At 43.9% G+C, this 17,463-nt stretch overlaps 2 protein-coding genes across 6 annotated transcripts in view; one reads left to right on the top strand and one right to left on the bottom strand.

The window, feature by feature from the left end:
• The window catches only part of DOCK2 (dedicator of cytokinesis 2), a 416,990-nt gene that overhangs the window by 129,892 nt on the left and 269,635 nt on the right, over positions 1-17,463 (bottom strand). The gene's annotated exons all lie outside the window — the stretch shown is intronic.
• Positions 1-17,463, top strand: part of INSYN2B (inhibitory synaptic factor family member 2B) — a 121,645-nt gene that overhangs the window by 33,456 nt on the left and 70,726 nt on the right. The window contains exon 2 of one of the 5 annotated variants that reach the window (XM_045501997.1): positions 8,825-9,000. The exons of the other annotated variants lie outside the window; for them this stretch is intronic. The gene's annotated coding sequence lies outside the window, so the exon portion shown is untranslated. The remainder of the gene's footprint in view (positions 1-8,824; positions 9,001-17,463) is intronic. 5 annotated transcript variants of the gene reach the window in all.

Consider the following 17,463-nt stretch of genomic DNA (forward strand, 5'->3'; position numbering starts at 1 on the left):
ACCTCTGAGACATCCTGTGACTGACCCCCTTCAATCACCCCACTAGAGGAGCTCACACATCTCATCCCTCAGATTCCTGCCTCCTGATGCACCAGGCTGGGCTGGATGTGGTTGGGTGGGGCACTACTGCCTTCACTGACCCCTTCCAGAATGATACTGGTGGCTGGAGGCCTCCTCTTCTTTTCAAGTGACCTGAAACTTGGGACCCTTTCTCCCTCAAGGGCAGAAAGATGGCTAAATTTCACCTTCCTCACATTTGTTGCTGCTGAGATCACCTGTGGAATAATCTGGGCCTCTTGGGTAAACACAGGTTTGGCTCTGAAGAACCTCATTCAGCTGATGGTTTGTGAAAGGAAGGTGGGTAGCAGAGGAGGGAGGTCATGGGCTGTTGCGCCATGGAGCCTGGCTGGCCCGGGGTTTTTTGTCTTCCTCGAGCCAGAACGTGGGGGATGTTCACCTTTCTGGAAAAGAACCACATCAATATTCTGGGTGACTCTTACACAAGTAAAGACAAGTCTTGGGGCTAAAAGCCAGGAAAAAAAATCAGGCCACACGAAGGACCGAGGCCTTGGAAAAATCAAAATAATAAGCAAAAACCAGAGTTACTGGCTTCTGGAGAAAAACCTTGGGGCTATACTTCCACAGGGAAGTATTCTACAGGCTGGAAGAATGAGTGATTTCCAAGTGGGAGGGATACACCCACAATCCTTTCTTCTTAGTGTACACATAGAGAGGCTGCTGACACAGCCCAGCCAGTCATTAATTGAGGGCCATAGGCAACCTACTTCACTTCTCCGAGCCTCAATTTTCTCACCTCTGAAATGGGGACAAGAATACCTTAGGGAAAGAACTCTTAGGAAGATCAAATGAGACATGATACAAAATGCTTAGCACCATCTGGGCACAGAGCAGAAGCTCAATTAATGGCACTGTTTATTATCATTTTGGTTGAGGTTATTCCCACCAAATTTTTACTCTAAGACCCAGAGTTCAATTATATTCTATCCTACCCTCCTGATCTTTCTGCACAAAATGCTATATCTTCTCTAACTGGAGGAGGAAAAAGAACTACCTTTCATGATGTACCTGTTATGGCATTGACCCACCGCATGGATGATAACACAACCCCAGAGAGGTGAAGTGACTTTCCCAAGGCCACAGAGCCAGTAAGTGGCAGAGCCAGAGCTGTTTGGTTTTAAACCCATACCTTTTGAACCATGCCGAAGGATTCTTCCTGGGTCAGGAGGAAGAGAAAGGAACTATATCATATTCCCTAATCTGGGAACAGAGGCTCTTCATGGTTGCAAATGCTCTTTTGTCCTAATCTTGTCAAGAAGGAACTCTGAAGTTGTAATATGGATCTAAATCCTTCTAGAGTTATTTGCCAGCCATTCTCAGGGGAGACAGACCCCAGAGAGGAGGTCTGAAAGGAAAGAAAATTAGAACACTTGGCAGATGGAGATAGGGCAATGAGACAAGACATCTGGGAAGTGAAGTGTTCCAAATGAATGGCGCCCACTGGGCTGACTGAGGAGGGAGGCTTCTTCCCACTGAGATCACTCAACTTCTGCATCATCACAGCCAATAACTGCAAGGGGCTCCCAAGGCTGCTCAGAAGGGGCATGAATACTAGTGTGGATGATAGCTCCCCAGTGCCTTTATAAACCTGTTTGTTCATTTAATCCTCCCAACCATTATAAAGCGGGTATTGTTGTCCCCATCTCACAGATAAGGAGACTGAGGTTCAAGCTGGTGAAATGCTCCCTCAAGGTCATTTGGGTCTAGCACTTTGTAAGGGCTAGAGCTGGAATTCCATGAGGGCTGGGCAGGGGGTGGGGTTTCAAAGCCTGGCTGGTCCTCACTACACATGCTTGTTTGTTCTCCCTTTCTCCAAACCTCCATATTCCCACCAGCCCCACTTTTAGGGTCCTTGCCTGCTGCTTGTCACTGGGGCAGGGCAAGACCACTGCCGCCATGCTCTATTTCTGATAATACTTCTTGCTTAGCAGAAAATGCCCTGCCTGCCTTGAAGGGCCAGCCTGCTTTGTTCTAAGGTGCCAGCCACAACATTCTCATTACCTTTCAGACACTTCTCCATGCAGGCAGAATATCAGGTAGTCAAGGGCTCACCAGATTTCCAGGTTACATAAAATCAGGGTCCTCTGTCAGGGCCTCTGGCATGTTGTTTCACCTCTGTGCCTCATTTTTCGGTTCTGTCAAATGGTCCCTTTTGAGGACCACTGCAACAGTGAGAGCTACATGACATCATCTGGGTAAAGTGCTCAGCCCTGACCTGGCACATGGAGAGTGCTTTATAAATGCTAGTTATTAGCCCATAGACCTGAAGCATATAGAAGTGTGCTAAGTCAGAACACTCTTGGAAGCCAGTTAGTCTCTAATTCTCCCACTTTACAGAGATGGTGCATAAGGCCCCCAAAAGTAAGGCAACTTTTCTAAGTTTTCACAGCAAGGGGCAGTGATGACTTAGAACCAGTTCTTCTCATTCCCAAGCATGTGCCCCTCACTCCAGGATAGAGGTCCTCAAGCATAACAAGCTTTAGTGTCACCTGAAGGCAGGCTAAAACAGAGTTCTGGGCCCACCTCACAGGTTCCAGTTCAGTAGGTGTGGGTGGGGCCTGATAATGTGTATTTCTATCAAGCTCCCAGGCGATGCTGATTCTGTAGGTCCTGGAACTCTACCTTGAGAACCATTGTCATAGAGTCTGCAAACTCTAATGTCTGGGGGAGGCCAGGCAGGTAGTTAATGTAATATGTGAGCTAGGATCTGAAAGCAACTGAAAATCATTGCCAGGCCTTGTGGGAATAACCACTACTCCACATGAGATGGGCCTTGTCTAGATATGTGGATCCTATGTATCCAGATCTTCCGTTTTCTTAAAAGAAGCCATAAGTATGTCCTTTTTAATGTGAAAACTCCTAGCATTTAAATATTAGCATGTAGTTCACATTTAAAAAAGTATTTGGGCCAAGAAATTACATCCATGTGTGGAATTTGATCCATAGGCCACAAGTTGAGGAACTCAGTGTTGCCCAGGATCTGAGCGTGGAACCAACCCTATATACAGCTGCTGCTTATTTGGCAGAAGAAATATAATCCAGAAAATCATGGTTTGCCCCAAAAGGGAATGTGCCAATGAATATTTTAAAATCTATTCATCTGATTCACATTCCTGAGGCATTCTCCAAAGCTGAAACTCAGCTTCATGTAGGTATATTACAAAGCAGGGCATTTGATCTGGATGTGGGGAAAATTCTAGTTAACCCCCCATTTTATGGAGTAGAGAAGCTTCAGGGGGCATTCCAAGCTGTGCAGACTCATCCAGCTCATCCTGGAACATTCTTATATTTATTTATCTCTTTTTTTTGGGCTATTGTTATTAACAATGTTTGTTGTATGTATATGATTTGCTAGAAATTTTACATATAGTGTCTCATTTAACCTGAATAATATTGTGAAGAAAGTGTTATTATCCCGGTACTTCAGCTGAAATAAGCAAACCTATACTTAGAGAGAACCCCTATAGTGGTCAATTATGGAGGAAAAGCTTACACCAGGTCTTGAGAGCATTAAAGACCGTTAAACTTCCAGGAGGTTGATTGGTGGTTTAACTGGCTCCTGAGCCCTGTAGTGTCCCGTATGTAAAGGTCAAGGACTATCTTATATTTCCCTGTATCCCTTATAGGGCCAAAGTCAGACCCTACCCACCTCATATCCTCAATGCATAAAAGCTTCAGCTAGTGAAACTGGCACCATCTTGGAGAAAAATTCCTCCTCATCATCAGAGGGGGGACTCGGGAGAGAAAATTACAGTTTTCTGTAAAATATGGAAATAGATGCTTACAAACAAGTTCAAATTTATGATAATTTCCTGATACCTCAAGACATCTCACTTGAACATCTGTGTAGTTCATGGACGAGTGCATGAACTGTTGCTAATCAGAAATGAATTGTGCCAATTCCACAGACCCATGTTTCTTGCATTTCCAGATTTTTCCCCTTCAAGCTAGTCTCCTTCTAAGTTAATTAGACCACGATAGAGGCATGGATACCCTTCCATGAATCATAGTAGGCAGAAATCACTGGCGGAGAGAGAATAGACCAAGGAAAATAGTATTTTTCTTGCCTTGACAGTTGATTCTTTAACTCTCTTCTCCACCACCCATACACACACAGCCATAAATAAGATACACTACAGACTTTCTCAGGTGTCAACATCTTAATGAGTGAATCTGCTTTCTGACACTTTGCAAAAGGTCAATAAAGGAAAAAGAAATTAGAGACAGGCCTGCATCATTCTCATGTGGAAGTTACTCCATTCACACTAACAGCAGCAGTGGAATTGTTATTTTGCAACTGTAGAACAGATGTGAAGCCCAAATGATATGGTAGAGTTTTACTTTTGAATGGTGCATATTTTTAAATTGGGGGAAAGGATGGGGTTTGACATTTATGGGTGACAGAGTTCCTGTTGCAAAGCGACCCTGCTGTTAAGCTTAAGCTGAAACAGGCAGCCTTGGAGAAGGGGGGCTCTGTTCTGGAGGGACCTGTCCCCATCCCATCCCTCCAACCTGGACACAGCTCATAGCATGACATGTCTGCTAGTTTCCCATGGCCACTCTTATTCTCCAGTCTGTTTTCCACACCATCATCACAGTGATTTTTTCTGACCCAAACAGAATCGGGTCATGTCCTGCTGAAAGGCGCTTCAATGGTACCCACAACTCTTAGGATGAAGTCCTGAATCCTTAAAGTAGCCTAGGCTTTCTGCCTGGTCTGATCCTCCCTTCCCTCATCATGTACCACGCCCCTTGCACAATCCATTCCAGCTCAAGGGTCCTCAAATAGCCACTTGCCCTTGCTCCACAGGGCCTATGCACCTGCAGTGACCTGTGTCTGGAACACTGTGTCGCTCTACCTGCCCTCTGCAGGCTTCCAACCTCAGGCTGTCCGGACCTCCCAGACAAGGACTCCTTGCCATGTCCTCTCCTTGCACCACACGCTTTTCCTTCAAAGCACTTCTTCAGTTTTTAATGAAAGACTTGTTTGTGGGTGCCCTGATTGATAGCTGCCTACCCCATTGTCCATGAGGACAGGCTCTATATCTGTTTCTGCTCACCTCTGAATACTTAGACTTAGCACGGATCAAGGGTCCTCATCCTCAGCACTACTGACATTTGAGACTGGGTAATTCTTCACTGGAGTAGGAAGGGCAGTCTTGTGCATTGTAGGATAAGCAGCAGCAGCCTTGGCTTCTCCCCACTAGATGCCAGAAGCAATTCCCAACTTGTGAAAAACAAAAATGCCTCCAGATGATGTTCAATTTTCCCTTGGGGGGAGTAGGGAGGCAAAGTCACCCCCAGTTGAGAATCACTGGATTAGAGCCTGGCACACAGTTGGCACTTAATAAAGGCCCACTTACTTTCCAAAGCCCTTTTTATTTCCTTTTGTAAAGCAGGAGGTCCCTTTCTAAAAATCAGTGGAATGCTAATACAGAAAACAGTGGAACAGGTGCTGCTTCAGCAGATGGATGGGGATCCTGGGACCCACCTACTCACCCCTCTCCGCACTGCAGCGGTCCCCAGGGCTCTAGAAAACGCCCAGGGGGATGGGGGCAAATAGGTTTGGGGGTAAAAACAAAAGATGACTCTGCCAGCTAACCTGCGCAAGTCACTTAAATGCCCAGAGCCTCCATTTTTCCATCTGTAACTGGGAAATGAAAGTCTCTACCTTACGGGATTTTTGGTAAAGGAAATAAGTTAAAGTGAGCAAAAAATCTTGTACTGTCTGACGCATAGGAGGAGCTAACAAGTATAGGGTGACTTTTTTTTTTTTTCCTGTTTCTTATATCCTTCAGGGGCCTTAACAGAGAGCTGAGTCACTTACAAGAACTTTAAGCATCTTATTAATTTTATATGAAAACAAATATTTGGACATGGGAGATCCCTGAAAGAACCGTTTATTTTTATGCAAAAAAAAGAAAAACAAAAGACTTGTTTAAAGTGGCAGTTGTTGTGGTAGCTCTGTAAATAAATATTCCTTGAATGACTGTAAGCATTAGGGGGGGCAGTTCGCCCCTGCAGGGTAACTTCCATGGCCAGAGGATTATAGGGACACAATACAGGTTAGCTTCAAAATGTACAATCTCAGAATTTTAGTCAGCTTGCGTTTTCACTATATGACCCACCGCACCTGGAGGTGATGACCCTGGTGATGCCACCAACTGCTACACTGTAAAGGGCAGGAGAAGTTGGTTTGGAAGATGAAGAACCGAGACAGAACAGTTCTCCAAGTTCGGGTGAATGGACGAAGGGGCCCACCACTCGAGTGAGAGAAGAAAGATTGCATTTCAATGTTCTTAGTGACCATGGGTAACATGGGTGGCATGCCTGATGCCTGCTGAATTCCAGACTCCAGTTGTCCAGGGGTAACGAGGCACAGAAAAATCATGCCCTTGAGCCAATTACCATCCAGTAGAGGCGCTACTGTTGGGTGAAAGTGTTATACACAGGAAGTAAATATAAGGGAGTTTAGAAGAACGGATAAAAAAAATAACAAGTCATCTTTCTTCATCTGAAAAAATAATTATAATATCTACCTCATAGGGTTGCTGTGGGTATTGAGTTGATATATAGAAAGAGCTTAGAACAGGGTCTGCCACATAGTAAGTACTCAGCAGATGTTTCTATCATCATTAACCCTTTACTGAACACTTACTATGTGCTGAGCACAAATAAGCATGTTACCTCACCTCATTCTCACAGCCTCAGGAGACAGGCTTTGTATTATCTCCATTTTACATTTAAGGAAACCATAGATCAGGAAGATGAGAAAGATCTATCCAAGGTGAGAAAGATCTATCCAAGGTCAGGCACCCTAGCAACATAGATCCAGGAAGCAAACCCAAATCTAGGGCTTGGCAAAAGTGTTCATAAAGGGTCAGATTTTTCTTTTCTTTATTTTTTTAAATTTTTTGAAAATGTTAATGTTTATTTGTTTTTGAGTGAGACAGACAGAGCACAAGTGGGGGAAGGGCAGAGAGAGCGGGAGACACAGAATCTGAAGCAGGCTTCAGGCTCCAAGCTGTCAGCACAGAGCCCAACACGGAGCTTGAACCCATACACCATGAGATCATGACCTGAGCTGAAGTCAGACGCTTACCGCCCGAGCCACCCAGGTGTCCCAAGGGTCAGATTTTTCTTAAATAGATAGTGCATTTTTAGGTTTTGCAGGCCATAAAGTCTCCACTGCAGCTCTTCAACTCTTCCATTGTAATGTGAAAGCAGTCATAAACAATAAGTAAACTAATGGGCATGGCTGTATTCCAATAAAACTTTATTGACAAAATCAGGTAGTTTGCTGGCTCCTCTAAATCACTGCCACATACAGTCTCTCAAAAGATGTCTGCCAGCTGAAGATAACAACAAGAGCTGTCAAGACTGATTTAGGTCAAAGAATGTAGGCTGGGGTACTGCCTTGGAGATTCCCCTGACCATAAGCTAGCCAGCCCCTACCAACTCACTAAATACTACCCCTCTCCTCCCAGAGGGTCTAAGTCACAGTGTTTGCAAAGCTGTGGCAAGCGAAGCGGTGGAAGAGCTAATCCATGATGGAGAAGCTTTGTTTGATTTTTCTCTAAGTATATTTGAATTATTAAGTGTCTTGCTCATTAAGCGAAGGGTGCTGTTATAATTCTATCACTAGAGACAAATTGCCATTTAAATTGAGTTTTGCCAATTTAGCTAATTTAGTAAGTGGGCATTGCCACATCTTAATTATTATCCTCTGATTACAGATTATTCATGGGGATGATGCAGTGTTGGTGCACCAAATCTATAGGCTGGAGTGCATGTACCTTCCTTGGAAGGTTGTCCACTCTGGGAAATGCTCTACCCTGTAGTGAACGGGTAGCCAGGCCAGTTTCTCCAGTGATGTCCAATTATTTACTAATTAATAAAGAAAAGAATGACCAATAATGCCCACGATAAAGACCTACTGATTCTGTCTCCTTACCAAGACACACAGAATAGTTATCGTTATTCATTTTGATTATCTTGCAGTTGGCTATGTTTCCTTCTCTCGGCACTAGGTCTGCTATTGACTAGCAGTGAGACCTTTGATGAGTCACTTCACCTCCTGGTGCCTCAGTTTCCTCCCCTAAAATTGTCAGGCAAGTTCAGAGTTTTGGTGCAAAGCTGAGACTAGGGGGGTGGGAAGAGAGGTGCCCTGAGCTTGCATGACCCTCATTAATGTTGCCTTTTTAAATGCTCACTCTGGGCCCCTTCCTTGAAGCCCCCTGGCCCCAACTCTTGTAGAGGCACTGGCATTGCCTTCTCTATAAAATGATGTCTGACAGTGTTATCATTCTTGGGTCTCTTAAAGAACATTTTATGCTTCTGGGGTTTGATTCTGTGCATATCGTCAAGATGTAGACGTTGTTGATTTTGTTCTCTGTCTCCTGAAGGGCAGACAGGTGGTTTTGAAAATTTTCAGACAACTGGGGAACTAATTTGTTCTCATTTGCAAAAATACTTAGGAAACAGAAAAATACTTCCTTAAAGTTGTTTTTCCCCCAAGAAAAAAAATTTCTGCTAACTTCCGAAAGGGTAGCTGACTTGACTTGGCCTTTCATTAGTTGTGTTGAGAGGCATGAAACTACAGTCATGTAAAGATGTAGCTGATAGAGAATGGCTTTTTCTGTGTGCTCTGCTGAGTAAATGTCATTCCTAATTATTATTTATCTGTAGGACTTTTAAGCTATAATGTTTTGTTCTACCAGAAATGTCTGATTTTTGATATTTTTAGAGAACCCGTTTTTCTCCTATGAAGTCAGTGTACTGTGCAGAGTTTGACAAGTTTTAAGACAGAACGTAGCAGTTGGAACTCTAAGCAAAATAATACAGTAATGAAGGATGACTTCTCCGCATCTGCGATGTTCATCACTGCTCTACTATGAAGACCTTCATTTCACCGCTAAGTAGGTAGGACATGATAAAGCACTGAATTCTCAACTAGCATATATTAATGTTCGCTTCTTAATGCAGTCTCCCAAACCTTGACCTGATACTCAAATGGCTGCTGTCCAAAGGCTCTAGTGGTTTTAGAATCCAAACTTCTCTGCTGAGCTGCCTTTCAGCATGTCAGACCTTGGTGACTGAGCACCAAAGAAAGGAAAGAGAGCTAGAACAATCCAGTTCTCTGTGACGCCTTGGCAGGATCAGAAGGACATGCCTGATGTTCCGTTTTCCTACACTGTCATTGTGAGTCAAGATCTTCTTTGCTGATTTTAAATTTTGATCCAATGATGTACAGGAGAGGGCATCTCTGCTGTGACTCATGGATTTTGGCTCTTCCAAGCTGTGTACAAATGCACTCAGAAACGGCAATAGTACAGTGAACTGCAGACCATCCCCGTACGCTGTAGCTCCCTCCAATTACCAGGACTGTGCACACACAGCGCAGGCCAGTCCTGGAAACTCTGCCGATGTGTCTTCACCACTGCTTAGCAGCCTGCTCAATGGACTCCCTCTCCAGTGCTCTACCAGAAGTTCCCGAGATTAAGCTCCCTGATTTAAGCCAGTACGTAGGTGGATAAGATTCACATCTGGCTGATAGAGCATTAGCTTACTCCTGCCTAGTTCTTTCACCTCACAGACCACTTAATTTTTTTTAAATCAGACTTAATACTAAGGCTAGATGGTTAAAGTTGTTCTGGCAACATATATTTTCCAATTTGTAGATGATGTGATAAAATGACTATATCACATAGATAATAATGGAACTGATGATAATAATGGCATGATAACCAACATTCATTGAGTCATAAGCCTGTGAGCAACACTGTGCTAACATTTAGCATACACTATCACATTTCATACTCATTAGTGCCTGATAGGCTGGATCTCAGAACTAGCTCCATCCTGGAAACGAGAGAGACAAGTCTTGGCAAGGTGAAGCGTCTTGCCCAAGGTCAGGCAGCCAGGAAATAAAAAGCAGGATTTAGATCTAGGTATGCATGAATCTAGTGTATGCAGTTAGCTTGGGAGAAATGTGAATGCTGACAAGTGTTCAGTTCCTTGCCTGCCTGCATACATTCTCCTCATATGACAGGTGCTGTGGTACCTTGCCCTTAAGGGTTTGTAAGTCAGTGGTGACAACACAGGGTGGTTTCAACTATAATGCACTTCAGGGACAACTACCAGAGTACTCAGGAGGGGAATGTAAATCAGACCAGACCAAGGAAGTCTTACTCCCCAGGGAAAGATGGTGGAGGGAACTTGTCCCAAGGGATTTACAATTCTGTTCCTTTTCTACTAAATGAAAAATAAGGGAAGTGACACAGGCCTTGTTCTGGTTCCTGGTTACTGCCACCCCATATCCGGCATCTACTTGGTGCCATGCCTCAGCACTTCTCAACCTCGGGGACACCCCACAGATGTGAGGTGAGCTACAAAGCAAATACTAATCCATGCACAGCACAAAGGGAAGATTAGCGCTCTGTGCTCCACATGGTTAGGTCTAACATGGTTAAGTCTATTAGCCACAGACTCTGGTCAAGCTGAGTGAGGCAAAAGCAGGCAAGGTCCCTAAGTCAGCACCATTAGAGATGACACCAGAAGTATGGTCAGGAATCGTGGGTACTCCCTGGAGTACACTTTGTTCATTCTTCTCAGTGATTACATCAAGTCTGGACTCCAGCCACCCCCATCAACTCCCTGCCTCGTCAATCTGCATGTTGAAGGAAATCCAAGAAGGGAATGCAAAAGATGGCAACTGCCTGGAAGTTGGGGAGGTGGGTGTCTGACCCCAAAGCTGCTTGAAGCCTCATATGGACAAGCACTCTGCTAGCATGCTATGGCCAAATTTCCAGAACAAAGGCCAGCAAGGCCCCTTGACATCCACATGTGTTGCCCCTCCTCATCAGGAATGAGACTGAATCAAAGGAAAGGGCATGAGTTGAACTAGAGATGCATTGTTTCTGAAAGGTGGACAAACGAGCAGACTGCTTCCCCAGCTGAAAGTGGTATCAGTATTAAAATAAAACAAAGTACTGAATTCATTTATGCTGACTCCTGATGCTCAGGATAATGACTAATTTACCAGAACAGGGAGAGCTGACCTCCAGCACTGGCTCTCAACCTTTGCCTGCACATGAGAATTACCTGGGGATGCCCAGGCTGCAATACAACTAATGAAATGGGATTGTTGCAGGTGGGACCCAGGTGCCAATATCTGCACAGCCCCCAGGTGATTCCAGTGTGTAGTGAAGGTTGAGAGCCATGGTCCCACAGGCTAACCTGCCACACTCCAATAGAGGAAGCTACTGGTAAACACAACCTGATTTCCATGGCGACATGTCACTGAGCTCCTCTCCCTTTCAGAGCACACCAAGAGGTGAATTATTTAGTTTCCTTGTCCCTATCCCCACCGTGTTTCAAGTGATGGGGCCTCAAGTGGCAGGGAATCTCTCTTATTTAATGACTGGAGGCTAGGATGGGAGCATCATATAATCTTGCCTGTAAAGACCTGCTGGAGAAACCATTTCTTTGCAGAGAACGGCAGGCAGATGTGGAGTGTGCTGAGGAACAGTTAGGATGTGGCAATGGGGACAAGAGAGAGACTTCTCTGTGAGAATTGCTATAGTTTGAGGATGCCACATTGATACTAGAATATTCTGGTAGTCTTTCTTGGGATTTGGTTCCTGGGAAACTATGATATCAGATCTCTCAAAAAAAAAAAAAAAAAGAGAGAGAAGGAAACCACTGTTTATCTTTAAACACTGCATTTGTGTTTGTGTATTTATAGGAAAATATCAGCAAGGATACACATTTCACTTTTAAGACTGGTCACTTTTGGAGGCTGAAATTTAGGGAACAGTGAAAGGGACTTGATTGTTTTTTATGTAACGCTTGTTTACAATGTTTGGATCACTTAAAACAAGAAGTATATAAATATTGGCTTGGTGGGCCAGCCTTGCTCTCACTCAGTAGTCAGTTCCATATGCCCCAGATCTAAGTCCCCCATCACCAAAACCTACATCAAGAGTGTCAGTCACAAACATCTTTGCTGAGGGCTTCATGAGGAGGCCTAGGAGTGTGTCACATCAACTGGGAAGTCTCCAGCACCTTCCCTCCCTCTCCCTGCTCACATCTCCCCATGTGGTAGCTGCCTTCTCTGCCTCCCAGTGATCTCCCTACCTCATGTCACCTACCTGAACCTTCTTTCCCTTCCTCAGCCCCTCCTCAGCCTGGCTTATACCAGTGGTTTTCCTGCCTCCTACATCCCCTGCCCCCAGGATCCTCATGCCATGTCCTCCTCACTTCATAGAATAGGGGATCTACCCTCCTCACTGTGCATGTGCGTGTGTGTATGTATGCAGGTGATCTTAAAGATCACATGCTGGCCATTAACATTAAATCGGTTTCCATCACCTCCATCATATCCCTTTGTCCTATTTTACCTTCTCTATAGCACTATCACTTTCTGACAGTATGTCTTCATTTGTTTATTGCATCTGTGTCTATCTTCCCACTAAAATATAAATATGTGGTCAGGATTCTGTTCACTGCTATAACCCTAGCACCTATAGCTGCTCCTGACATGCCCTAGGCTCTCAGAGGTATTTGTGAATATATGGTGAATATATGAATGAATGAGTGAATGAATGAATGAATGACATTTTTTTCTGACACAGAATGGCACAAGAGGAATAAAGAAAAGGGCTGGCAAGAGGGAAGTGATCAAAACAGAAGTTCCCTGGAGGAAGGTTTCACACTGTTTCTGGGACTGGCTGAGAACTGTCTCCTGGATTTCTTGGCTGTGTCTCCTAGAACCACACCACATGTAAGCCACTACACCAGAAACTTCACATTCCTCATTTTAACCCTCACTGTCATCCTACAAGGTAGCATTAGCCTAGTTTCACAGATGAGGAAACAATCTCAGGCATCTTTTGTCCCATTCTAGTCAAACAGCTAGAAAGTGACAGAAATGGGATTAAAACTCCAATCAATCTGATCCCGAAGCACTTTCCACAAAACTCTGCTATCTCATAAAATAACCAAATCTCATTTTATATGCCATGGGATTAGTGTACTTGGATAGGTGGAAAAGGTTTCTTCAAAGAAAACTGAAGTTCAAAGAAACCAAGCAATTATTCATTTCCTGAGAGACAGCCACATCAAACCATACCCCCTTGAAATGGCTCTAGCTTGGGTGTCCTTTCTACTGACCCACTGTGGGTAGCAAGGCACATGCATTGATGGCTTTTGTTAGCAAAGGGCTGATGTGAGCTAAGCCATTCTCTCAGTGTTCTTTGGAATGCATGTGCATTTTTAACATGGCTTCCCAAGTCTGGGCTCTGTACAAAGAACCCTTCATGATTGAAAGAATCCCACATACAAGTCTTAATCCTGAGATCAAGGATGTCAGTAACACAGTGACTTCACCAAGCAAGCTGACCAGCCAAAGACATTTTATCTTTCCCAGGAGGAAAATGAGCTCACATGAATTCACTTTCCCCAGCGTGTGTGCTCCCCTTGTTCTGGCGAGTGCGTGCCATGGCTGTGAGGACACCCCATGAAGGAGGCTCACCCATGAAATGTGATGAGGATGCTTTCTCCCCTGTTGTTGCTGGTTTTTTAAAAACACTTATTTATAGAGCTTAATTGTGCAAATGTGGGGAGAAAAACAAATGTAAACCTTGATGGATTGCTGAGAGCATGAGAAAAGAAACCAAGGTTGCTCAACAATCTAGAGAGGCTCACACGTAAAGTGCTTTCCACCATCACTCTAGGGGTGAAGAAGATGTAGATTTAAGAGAGAGAAACAACCCTTCTTGAAATTAATAATTCAAGGCAGAATCACAAAACTTAATTGCTCCCTGTCAGCCACAACTCATCCTTGTCTTTCGTTATTTTGCACAAATTGATTTGGCAGCATTAAATAGCCACCACATTCATTTTTAAAGGACTTTCTTGTTATCTTTAGCCTGTTAATATGTTCATCCTTCACCCCCCTTAAGTAATTCTGGGCAGATTTTTACTCATTTGGAGCGAGTGAAGCTCTCATTTGATCGGAGGAGGGAAATTGTCCAAGATGAAATGTCATCCTGGAGGACATACATCACCACCCTAAGAGGCCCTGAGGTCCCTCACACCCAGACATGCAGCCCAGAAGTGGGTGCGTTAAAAAGGAAGAAAAGCTGGAGTGTCTTCTGAAGCTGTGCTTTAACCACTCCTCATATGTGGCTACTTAATTTAAATTAATTGAAATTTGTCAATTTGTCTGTCAGTCACATTAGCCCTATTTGAAGTGCTCACGGGCACTCATGGCTAATCACCACCACATTGGTACCACAAAACACGACTTCTGTCATCACAGGAGGTTCTGTTGGATAGCACTGGTGCAAAGCTTTCAGCCTCCAATAGGGTGGCTTCTTACTACCTTACTCATCTCATGACAAGGTAAGCCAGATATTCTTTTTTTTTTTTAATTTTTTTTTTAACGTTTATTTATTTTTGAGACAGAGAAAGACAGAGCATGAACGGGGGAGGGTCAGAGAGAGGGAGACACAGAGTCTGAAACAGGCTCCAGGCTCTGAGCTGTCAGCACAGAGCCTGATGTGGGGCTCGAACTCATGGACCATGAGATCATGACCTGAGCCGAAGCCGGCCGCTCAACCGACTGAGCCACCCAGGCGCCCCAAGTAAGCCAGATATTCTGCATACAGTTTGCCATAATTGACTTTGTGGAAAATCCAGATGTGAAAAGCTATGGATTTCGTGCCTGTTCTTACCCATTTGGGATAGTCTCATTGGTGTCAATAGAACAAGGAATGGGGAATGTTTACCATGTGACCAAGGATGGATGTGACAGAATACTGGTCCTTGGGAGCCTGGCTTATAAATGTTTTATGCAGTGAGCTTGAGAACATCTTTCACCCCTCCTGTGCCTAAGTGCCATTTGCATATATGCGGCAGGTGGCCTCTGAACCTGCGTAGGCATACTGCATAGATACTGTGATTTCCTTTTCAAGGCAGAGCACAGTAGAACTTCAGTCTACTGGGCCAGTTGCAGGTTCAAGTTGACCTTGAGCATCCCATTCCCTTTTCTCAGGGCACAGAGATAAAAGGAATACATAGATACCCCTCATCCTACATGTTTGGCCTTTAGTCTACCACCAAGCAAGCCTTGGTATAATTAATAGTGCAGTTATCTGCCAATTATTCCACTATTCAAGCAGCACTAGAAGTACCCGGGGCATAGAGTGAGCATCATGTGCACAATTAATAATTTTCATCACTCAACTACTTGTGTAGTATTTAACCTAATAGCATTAGATGTGCATTATTGGGCTTTGATTGCTGTTTTATTCTATCCACCCACTCTTGTATAACTGTTCTCTATGAAGTTGTCATGATTTGTTGACAAATCATATATTTTTTTCTAATTTCTTACACTTTTCAACAGTTTGCATGTACCTGAGCCTCTCCTTTTTAAAAATGTTTCTTTCCTTTGGCTTCCATTACACTGTCCTTTCATGGCCTCTCTTTTGGATAGACCATGCTTCATGTCATTCACTAGTTTTGTCCTTCTGCCCAGCAAAAGTTACCCTCAGACTTGGATTTCCTCTGAGCAGCACATACTCATGGCAAGGAGCTAAAATTGTGCCCTGGTGGAATTGGGACTGGAGAACTTAACTGACCCAATGAAAACAGTGGGGCATTCCAGGGCAGGGCAGGGCACGCTTAGACCCAGTTCATCTAGGTGGAGAGTGAGTGTCCCTAGTCAGCAGCACTGCCACTGGTTAGCACCACTGGCTGGAGGAATTAGGGGTTTGTTTGTTTGTTTGTTTACTTTAGGATGCAGGAAGTAGAGACCAGACTACTACAAGATGGTAGAAGAGGAGGACCATAAGAATGAGCCTGTCCACCTGGGATCACTAGGTATAATATGTGTAGCAGCAAGACTAACTATAGACCCTATCTTCTGGTGGACTGAAAATGTTGCCAATATTCGCTTGTCTTTGGGCAGGGCAAGCCAATGAGGTGGCTGGCCCCAAGTTTTCAGGGGGAAAGAGTTGGCTAGGAGGACCTAGAGAAATTCCAGGTTGACATCATCATATTTCTGCCTCTTCTTCCTCTACATTTGTACCCTCTCTACCACCCATCTTTGAAAGGCTTAGGGATGTGTGAATTCCCATATCCACTGAAACCCATGAAAGATTCCTACTAGCTATACTGTTTTATCATCCAAAACCAACTAAAGACTTTTTCCTCCATAGTTTACACCCAATCATATAGGATTATACCTTTGTTATTATCTTTGATTCCTATCCCTCTTGAACCCCACACTTAGTTGGTTACTAAATTCTGACAATTCTATTAAACATCTTTCCGATAGGTTCCTCATGGCCTTAGAGCAGTGGTTCTCAAAGTCTGGTCTCTAAACCAGCAGCATTAGCATCACTTGGGAATGTGTTATAAATACATAATCTCAGCTCTCACTTACAGAATCAGAAACTCTAGAGATAAGGCCCAGACATCTATGTTTAACAAGCCCTCCAGATGGTTTTGACTCATGCACAAGTTTGAGAGCTACTGCCTTGAATCACAATTCAAACTCCTTACACTGGCCTCCAAGGCTCTAGATAATCTGGCCCTTCCTAATTCTCCAAACTCATATGAAGCTGCTTCAATGCTTCAGCCACAGTGGTCTTCTTTCAACAACTAGGAGGGCCTAAGATCTTCCCACCTCAAGCCTTTGTAAATGCCAAGTCCTCCATCTGGAATTCTCTTAGGTTCTTTGCTCTTCTTCCCACTTTTCACATTGCAAACTCCTCTAATCTTTTAATTTTTAGCATATATCAAAGAAGTTATGCTTGGCCAAGCTACCTAAAGTACCTGCCTCACATCTGCCCTAACTTTTTTGGATATTCCCTATATCTGTTCCTTGATTATTTGTTTTGTATCACAATCTATATATATATTTTTTTCTGGTTACTGGCCTTGTTTGAAGAAGAAGAGGAAGATGTAGACATGAAGACATCACCTGTCTTACTCACCCTTGTGTTTTCAGCATGAAACCTGAGACACAGTGAAAGCTCAAAACAAAACAAAACAAAACAAAAAAACCTAGTTGTTGAATGAATGCATCTAGCCTGCCTTCACTTCTATGTATAGAGCTATAAACATTGGAGGCCTTGGTTTGTTTATCTTCAAATGATCCTCACAGTCCCCTCTAGCTCTATGCCATGGTATGATGGGTGAAATACTATATAATACGATGCAGCAAGCATCTTTTACTCTGAATAGATTCTGGTCCACCCTAACTTGGCCAAACTTTGAGCCAGGTCATTGCTCCCAACTTGCAGCCTTACGCAGCCATCAGATTCATTTTCCCTCAGTCATTATTTTCACCATGCCCTCTTTGGATTTGGCCAT

Source organism: Leopardus geoffroyi, chromosome A1 (genome assembly GCF_018350155.1).
Source record: "Leopardus geoffroyi isolate Oge1 chromosome A1, O.geoffroyi_Oge1_pat1.0, whole genome shotgun sequence".
Taxonomy (NCBI): domain Eukaryota; kingdom Metazoa; phylum Chordata; class Mammalia; order Carnivora; family Felidae; genus Leopardus; species Leopardus geoffroyi.